Source organism: Dipodomys spectabilis, unplaced genomic scaffold, assembly GCF_019054845.1.
Source record: "Dipodomys spectabilis isolate Male_0828 unplaced genomic scaffold, ASM1905484v1 ptg000309l, whole genome shotgun sequence".
NCBI lineage: Eukaryota > Metazoa > Chordata > Mammalia > Rodentia > Heteromyidae > Dipodomys > Dipodomys spectabilis.
In genome coordinates, this window is record NW_024870986.1 from 1,308,567 (window position 1) to 1,318,618 (window position 10,052).

Below are 10,052 nucleotides of genomic sequence, written 5' to 3' on the forward strand. Positions count from 1 at the left end.
ATAAAAAGGCACATGTTTTGCATTGTTCTGTTGTGGTTAGGGTTTCAAAGGCAACTATGTTTCAAAATATTATTCTATTTTCTCTAACTTAGTGTTTGATAGAGTTAGACCTAAAGCTTTACCATTTGTAAATTTATAGCCTAGAAGCAAGAGGAAACATGGTGATTAAAACATTAACAATTTAAGGCCTAATAATGAGGAGAAACATAGGGACTTCCACTGCAACTATGAAAATATTTGATGATAGAAAGGCAGTAGTGTAATTGCTGCATGGTTGGATGGTAGACAGGCCAGGACATTAGGTAATAAATGCATATGAACAATTTATTCTCCCCCTTGTCTTTAGCTACTTTTGAAATGGTAGGTAAAATAAACAATTATATTTTGATAAATACGTTCTAGTCTGAACAGTTCTGTCTGAAATGTTCATCTCTCTATGATCCCTTGTAACTAAGATTTGTTTTGTTCAAGTAAGACAATCTAGGGTGTCAGGGTAAGATATTCTGGTTGATCTGCTCCTACATGGAAGAAGGGTAAAGCGTCAGGGAGATATTTGTGCCTGTAAGACCTCATTTGGGAAAATTTCAGCTGTAGAGGTTTAGAAGTAGCTCTTAAGCAAGGCTTACTTTCAATCCATTAGCTCCACAAAGGTAACTCAGTTAGATAAATAAGTACTTGAAAAAGCCATCACCTTTGGACCTAGCTATAAATTCTTGAAATTACAATCAAATCCCAAATGAAAAAGACTTAAAATAATTATTGACACAAAATATTTCAAATATGAGCAATCGACTGAACAATATAATTTTTTCCAGTATTCACAGAATTTTAGGGAAATAAGATCAATCGCATTGTTAGGAACAATAAGGTTTCCTTGTTACAAATAGGCACCCAAGGATATAAGCCTGTTTAAAGATTGCATCATTAACTACTTAAATTTAGAGGACACTACATGCTTCAGCAACACGTATACCCAAATTAAAATACAGAGATTAACATGGCACTTGCACAAGGATGATATGAAAATTTGTGAAGTATTGCATATTTTTCATTCTTCAGATTCAAGAAATGAAAAACAGTTATTAAAAAGCTGATTACAAAATTACAAATGTAATAATACATGTAATTCATATAATTAAAAGTTAGTTTGACCTCAGTGTATAAAATCTTCACCTTAGAAAGGCCTTTACATAGCATAACCTTTACAAAACTGTTGAAAATAGACAACTTTGTCACTTTCTCCAAAGAAATAAAATAGTATAAGGACCTAGGAAAAAAAGAATCTTAAACTGTTTCTATCTGGAATGCAATCTGAAAGGACATACAAATGAACCTATATATTATAAAACAATGTAGAATTTAGAGTATAACTAGGAGAGAATAAAAAAAGATTATGGACATTATACAAACATAGATTATAGAATATTTTAAAATATACTATTTTCAGACAATGACCAGAAATACTTTAGTTTCTCTACTACTCATTTCAAAAGATAAGTTAAAATTATTTCTGATTAAAAAATAACAAACTCTGCAGAAATCATTATAGATGTATATAAAAACTCTTGAATATATTTTGACATCAAATGCAGGCAATTCACTTGGAAGTATTCCACAGAATCCATGAATTTTTACAGTAAGAGATTGTTGTGGCCAGGCGCCAGTAGCCCACGCCTATAATCCTAGCTACACAAGAGGCTGAGATCTGAGGATCTCGGTTCAAAGCCAGCCCGAGCAGGAAAGTCCATGAGATTCTTATCTCCAATAAACCACTAGAAAACTGGAAGTGGAGCTGTGGTTCAAGCGGTAGAGCACTCTCTTTCAGCCGAAGAGAGCAGGGATAGCACCCAGGCCCAGAGTTCAAGCACCACAACCAACCAAAAAAAAAACAACAACAACAATGAGATTTCTTTTATTTAGATTGTGAAAATACTTTGTATGGACATAAAAGGATGGACTGTCATTTTGAAATTTAAGAAACTTAACCAAACCATTAGGACTGAGGAGAACAATTTGTACAGCCTTCCACAACTTCAAAGATGTAGTGATACATACTTTTCCGTTTGGCCATATCAAATGCAGTTTTTTCCAAGTTGTTCTTCAGGCCTGGATTGACATAAGGGTTTAACAGAAGTAGATCCAAAGTATCTTTGCTATCTCAATACTCAGCATCAAGATGCAAGTTGGTCAAGAGGCCTTTAGTTTTGGCATTGGTATCTGCATCATGATGAAGTGAAAAAGAAGCCACAATGGTATTATTCCAGATATATGCATTGTGCTGGGGTGTCCAGCCATCTACAGTTACTGCATCTGCCGCTGAGCCACCAACTCATGGACAATGTCTAAGTGTCCACTGTAGGCTTCCCGATGAAGTTGGGTATATTCATCGTCATCCCTAGTATTCACATGAGTGGAATGACTACTTTTAGGAAAGTAGTCTCCACACTGTAGTAAGCTGATTATTTTCAGCAGCCCAAAGAAAAAATTTGTTTCGATCCTTCTCCATTTAATTCTTGCAATTGATATCATTCCTCACTTGTTCATCTTATTCCTCATTTTCATCATAATTGCCTAACCAGAGACTTTGAATGCCAATGGGAATAAGGTGTCCATGTATTTCCCTACATAGATTGAAATGGTCAGAAATATCCAGTGAATTTTCTGCATATGTTTTTTCACCATGATTTCTATTCTCTTTTTCCATTATTACTACTCAAAATTATTCTAACTTGAGAGTAGGGAATTTATGGAGAGCAGAGGAAAAATGTTCCTCAATATTCAAAGGTACAGACTCAAAGTGAGGACCATGGGTGTCTTTAAGTGCAGCTTATTCTAGGAATTAGAAAATATGAAATAATGACTTCTATAAAAATGATCTGGGAAATGTCAGAGCAGAAAGTGAAATGAGGAAACCAAAAACATAAAAGCAAAATAAATTAGGATAATTATGTAGCAATAATATCATGCTGATTCTGAACTGCTCTTTGTTTGTTTGTTTTTGGGTCCGGGGGTGGGGCCTGAACTCTGGGCTTGGGCACTGTCCCTCAGCTCAAGGCTAGCGCTCTACCACTTGAGCCATAGTGCCACTTCCGGTTTTTTTCTTTTTGCTTATGTGATGCTGAGGAATAGAACCCAAGGCCTCAGGCATGTAAGGCAAGCGCTCTACCACTGAGCCACCTTCCCAGCCCAATCTATTGTTTTGATTATATTCTCTAAGAAGAAAAAGTGAGAATAGATAGCAAAGGACTACTAATATGTTTGACTTCTCATTAAGCACCTTCAATCACCAAAATCACATGAAAACAATAGACAGGCCTAATTTATTAGATGAAAACAAGTGTCTTTAAAAAACAAAACAAAAGAATTTAAGTAGTCATGCAAAGGACTTCGATTTTACTACAGCACTATACATTTTTTTATAATGTTGGGTAACAATAAATATTGGATCCATTAGAAAGCTCTTAAAGCTTATATGTTCAATAGTAAGTTCTCTTACACTATATCATGATATTTTTGTGTATGATCTTAAGAAGAAATTTACATTACTAACTTGAATTTCTGACAGAACAACATCATCACTGCACATCTTGCTTTTATCATCTACGTTTTAAATTACTATTTAAATATGTGCATTAGATAAGCATAAAAGAATAATAGAAGCCACGCTGATGGCTCATGTCTTTAATCCTAGCTAATCAGACAGATGAAATCTTACGATTGAGGTTTGAAACCAGACCAAGAAACAAAAAGTCCAGGGGCTGGGAAGGTGGCTCAGTGGTAGAGCTCTTGCCTTGAATGCATGAAGCCCTGGGTTTGATTCCCCAGCACCACATAAGCAAAAAGAAAAAAAGGCAGAAGTGGCACAGTGGCTCAAGTGGTAGAGCGCTAGCCTTGAGCTGAAGAGCTGAGGGACAGCACACAGGCCCAGAGTTCAGGCCCCAAGACCGGACCCACACCCCCAAAAAAAGAAAAAAGTAAAAAAATCCATTAGATTCTGATTTGAATGTAACCAGCAAAAGCTAGAAATGGTACTGTGGTACAAGCGGTAAAATGCTAGCCTTGAGAAAACTAAAACAAAAAAAACAACAAATTCTGGGACAGAGCCAGGCCCTAAGTTCAAGCCTTAGTATTAGCACCAAACAAATGAATGAATTACTTAATTAAAATAAATTAAGTGGTCACATGTGTCAAGGCAAGTAAAATGTAACACCCGTGGTGACTGGATTGTGTATTATTTTGTAATGAGGTAAATTATCATTTGTCCTAATCACTAATATTTTATTTGAACTTTTTTGTACAATAAACCCTGAATTTAGCATGCCTGTATATGTGTGTGTGTACATGTGCACACATGTGTGTATGTGTATATGTATGTGTGTGCTATTGCAATGTTGCTTGCCAATGTGAACAAGTTAAGCCTGAAAAGATCTAACTGTGTTGCAATATTTTATTTATCAGTATCTGTCATGTCATCTCTATGGAACCACCCTTCTGTACATTTTAGTTGTCAAATAATAACATCATCATAATCAAAGCATTTACAACATTAAGTTAGATAAAAGAGACTGCTTTCAGCTCTTATTATATGTTAGGTGAGAAGATACAGACATAATTAGGTAGTAAGTTATTGGTGTAAGCTGATTGTCAGTACAAAATATGTATTTGATCTCTTAAATTGTTTATACATTTAAGATATACTCATGAAGTGGGTTTGCCTGACTTGACCAAACAAGTATTACTCTCTGGTTATTCCTGTGAAACACAAGATCGATAAATTCTTTCCAGATTTCTGTTGAAAATAACTTTCTTAGTAAGATCATATCTATTCTAAGAGATAATCAACTCCATATTACATTTGAATATCCCATCTTATTGCCCGAAAATCAGTATTGTGGATATGCTTGTTAGATATTCCTTTCAAAAACAAACAAACAAAATCATGTGTCATCTCCAAATGGTGGATGTATTTGAAGTTGTTTTGTACATGCAAAGGGATCTTCAAGAATGGCTCTTTTGTGGGATTAACTATTGCAACTTTAACAAATAAGGCTTTTTAAATATCTTTTCCAATATAAATAACATTCCAGAGCGAGTCTTAAATTTCTGAAAAAACTTTTGACTATTTAAGTATTATTTCAGTTCATTGACTGTAGAGCTAAAGACATTTTGAAATAAATATTGTTAAGATCTGAAAATGTAAGTAGGTATATAGGCTTTTTATGAATCATTTTATGAAAACCCAATTTTTATGAAAGTAAATGAAATAGAATAATAGAATGTAAGTGAATTTCATAAGCTAATTATTAGTATAACTTTATTTTCTATTAACACAGTCCTTTGAATGTAGATGATGCAGTTAAATTATTTCCTTTGTGTCTCTTAACTTTAGTTAGTTTAGAATCTGTATACGTAGAAGAGTGAATCTGTAGTATAAATAAAGGTCTTTAAAATGATTAGGATTAATCTTGTGTTTTGTGTCCTACGCCCAAGAAAATAAGTTATTTTCAAGTGTTAATAGTTTATCATCATCATTATCATTATCATAACACATTTTGAAAAAAATGCAGTAGTGTTGATGTCTTTTTAAACCAATTGTATTCACAAGTTGGAGAGTCTTAAATTCACACATAAGTCTTGGTGTCTATGAGTTTTAACCTCTTGTTCCTAACATTAATTAATTAATGATAGGTCAGACTGCATTTTGGGGTATATGAAACGTAAAATATTTATCTGGTTCAAATGTGATTTTTATATCAGTCTTGCTTTAAGAACATTTTAAAGTAATACATTTCTCTCAAAATGTTGGGTGTAAAAGCAATCAAAATACTTCTAATGGTAAACAACTTAGGTGAGCAATGTGGAAATGATTGTTTCCATAAGATCTGCAGTCTGTTTCCAACAGGATTTGGCAGGTCGTTCTTTCACTATGACTGTGTTAAACAGAGATGTGGTCCCCAGGCAGTGCAGAGTTCAGTCATGGGATAGTATATGATTTCTACTATTTTCAGCGAGAAATCAAGAATGTTATAGTTTAGCAGTTCCTTTCACCAGGGAAGTATAAATTGATTATGAACTTAGAGTTTTCATATTACAGTTACTTATTTTCTTTTTTTTCTTTTTTTCTTTTTTTTTGGTCAGTCATGAGGCTTGAACTCTGGGCTTGGGCAGTGTCCTTGTGCTCTTCCACTCAAGGTGAACGCTCTGCCTCTTGAGCCACAGTGCCACTTCCAGTTTAGTAGTGGTTTATTAGAGATAAGAGTCTCACAGTCTTTCTTGCCCGGGCTGGCTTTGAACTGTGATCCTCAGATCTCAGCCCCCTGACTAACTTGGATTTCAGACGTGAGCCACCGGCATCTACCTGTTAAATATTTCCTAACAAAGTTAAAGGGAGATATTATTAGAGTGTGCCCAACAATTTTGGGAAATTTTCTTAGAATTAGTAGACTGAATGCTGGTATTTTAGTCATAAAATAGAATGAGTTTATTTGATATGGTGGGAATGAGCCACATGCTAACACTTACCATGTGTGCAATGTTGTAATAGTAATTCCAACTCAGAAGTCTTCAATATCATCATCTGAGAATTAAAAATAGAAGTAGTTCCATTTTATGGTATTATTATGAGTATTAAATTAGATATCATAGGTAAAGTGCTTGGAAAAACAAGCAGTATTTGATACTTTCTACTTGTTATTTTATAATGTGATGATTCTAATATTTTTACTGTGATTTTTATATTGTGTCTATTTAGGATATGCAATGTGCTGAATTAATATTCATTGCATTGTGAGAAAAATACCTGCAGATAAAATTTCTGTGGAGGAAATTATTATATTGACTCATGGTGTAAGAGAACACAGTTTAAGATCAGATATCTCCATTGTTTTTAATTATATTTTTATTAAATAATTGTATGAAGAAATTTCCCTTTAACAAATCAGTTTATAAGTACAATGGATCGTTAAATAACTTTCCCACACACTTCCAAACCTCACCCCACTTTATTTTTTCTAGTTTCATACTATCTGCATTGAATATTATGCCTTCATTGTCTTCCTTCATAGCTCTCTTTATTCCTTCCCTTTGACTTCCCCTCACACCTTCCAAGTGATAGTTTTCTGATATTCATTTTGTAGGATTAAAAGTTCCATTTTATAAGAAAATAAACCTTTTAACTAATCCTCAGCAAATAGCATGGGTTGGTTAATACTGTTGTCTAAACTTGCATAAATTTTGGCTTCAAAATACAGACAACATGGGTCCTTTGTGTGACTGGCTCTGAATTAACTTACTTAACACATTTTTAGATCTATCTATTTCATCACAAATGATTTAACAGTCTTTATAATGGATGGATGCAATTCAATTGTGTATATGTGCTACACATTCTCCAACCCTCCATCTGCCAAAAGGCATCTGGACTGTTTCCATAACGTGCCTATGGTGAATCATGCAGCAGTGAACATGGTTGTGAAAGTGATTTTACTATAATCTTTTGGAAGAATTCATCACTATCTTTTTGGGAGCAATCCTCTAGCCAATTTTACAGAATATGCACATCCCTCCCTTCATCTCCATCACAACGTGTTGCAAGTTTTCAAAAACAAACTAACCCCTAATGGTCTCAATAAGCTAAAACCACACGGTGCCCATATTTTTCAATACATTTTTTTCATAATTGTACACATAATTTAGTGAGAACCTTCGATGTACTTTCCTAATGTAGGAATGAGGGACATGACAATAGAGTAAAAGTAAGAAATATGCAATGTAATTGCCTATTATCATATTTAAAATCTTTTTCAGCTCTAATTCATAGACCCACTATTATTTTAATCTTTATTTGATTGCTTCATCTATCTCCTAAATTATAACAGGTGATTTAATTACAAAGGCAAAAAAGTGTAGTTTGATTTTGACACTCATGTGTGAGGATCCATGATATGGGCAATACATGGATTGAAATTAATAGCCATTATTTATTTTGCTAAAGTAAAATTGGTTTTCCCAAACTGATTCTTGCAATACATATTCAATTCAACAAGAAACATTTGACAATTCCTTGTTTTATTCCTCATTAACTTTTGTTTCCATTTTATTTTATAACGAATGATGATTTCATAAACCTACTATAGATACAAAAATATATTAAATATTTCTATCTGAGGATAGGAAGGTGGCTCAGTGTTGAAGCGCTTGCCTTGCATGCATGAGGCCCTGGGTTCAATTCCTCAGCACCACATAAGCAAAAAAAGGAAAAAGCTGGAAGTGGCGCTGTGGCTCAAGTGGTAGAGCGCTAGCCTTGAGCTGAAGAGCTGACGAACAGCACCCAGGCCCAGAGTTCAGGCCCCACGAACAAACCTCCCAAAATTATTTATATCTGTATGCATTGATATATACGTACACACATATATTATACAGGTTATAATGATAAATTATAACTTCTGTAACAATTTACTAAATTATAAAAACATCAATGGCTCATGCCTGGAATCCTGGTTACTCAGAAGGCTGAGATATAATGATCATAGTTTGAAGCCATCCTGGGCAGGAAAGTCCAAGAGCCTCTTATCTCCAAACAACTAAAAGAAAATCAGAATTGGAACTGTGCTCAAAAGAGTAGAGTGGTAGCTTAGAGAGAAAAAGCTCAGGGACATCACTCAGGCTCTTAGTTCAAGAACTACAATCTACCCTAAAAAGTCTATTTAATTTACCCCTGTGTAAATAGAGTATTTCCATCACCCAAATTCACATCCATTTTCATTTGCAAGGTAACACTGTTATGTATGGAGTACCACATACATTATCACTTAAGTAGAAAGCATTGCAACATGGGTTCATTCTATCTCTTTCATGGATTTTAGTCCACCCAAATACTCAAATTTTACAATTATTCCATTAAAGTCATAGCTTTTTTCTTTAATACCCATAATATTAGAGCTTGAATTGTGTCTCATAAATGGATGTTCTTACCACTTTGTCATGCCCCAGCCCTAAATGATCCTGATTAATTTTCAGATAGAATCTGGCTTCCTACTTGTGTACAGATCTTTCTACCCAGTCTGGACTTTAACCACTATCCTCACAACAGTACACTCTCATATAGTCAGGATTTTCATAAGCTTATCATAGCTGATTTTTAAAAAAATCTTTGCATTTCCTGCAGGTTCTTAAGTACTGAATTAATTTTTTTTTTGTGGGGGGTTGTTTTCTTTCATTTGAATGTATGTGTTGAGTTTTTCTTCACTTTTCCTTTTGTTTCTTTCACGCAAGTTCTTACCTAAAGTGCTGAGAAACCAATACTTCTTTCGCAAGATAGTGAAGGTGAACATTACTTAGTCCAAAGCAATTTCAGTAATATTTAAACACCTTCATATTTATTAATGTATACAAATGCTAAGTTGCTGAGAAAAGTATTTTTATTTTCACAGTTGTCTTTGGGATACACAGACAGATAATGAATTATATGAAGATAATAAAACTACAGATGCTTGCCTGGAGGAGAAAAACCTATCATTAATTGTTTGACAGTGGCTTCCCTTCTCATGAAAGAAATATGTTGCTTTATGCAGGATTTCACAAAATCAAATTGCTAGGAAGAACTTAAGCAATCATCTAACACTACCGAGTTGAAGGAGATGATTTGACCTCCTGAATAATTTACTTTTGGATCAAATAAAAGCAGGCTTCCAAAAAGAGAGTACACTTTAGAAAAACGTAACGAGTTGTATGTAAACTGGTGCTTAGTTGGTTTGTTAATTTGTGAACTAATACAGAGAAATAAAGTACAGCAAGGTTAAAAATTGAAGAACTCTGCATTGAAATACATATTTGTGTGTATGTGTGTGAGTATGTGCATGTGCCTGTACACACATGCGCATGTTCATGTTCTCATGCATGCATTCATCATTCTTGTGGCTTGATAGTGCCTGGGCACTATGCCTAAGCTTCTGTGCCCCAGGATATTGCTCTACCACTTGAGCCATTGCTTCACTTCTGGTTTTTTGGAGATAATCGCATGTATTTTCATGATGGGACTGGCTTTGAACAGT

At 34.3% G+C, this 10,052-nt stretch overlaps 1 pseudogene; it reads left to right on the forward strand.

The window, feature by feature from the left end:
* The first annotated feature begins 952 nt into the window (after positions 1–952).
* Positions 953–1,049, forward strand: LOC122127748 (annotated as a pseudogene).
* The last annotated feature ends 9,003 nt before the right edge of the window (positions 1,050–10,052 follow it).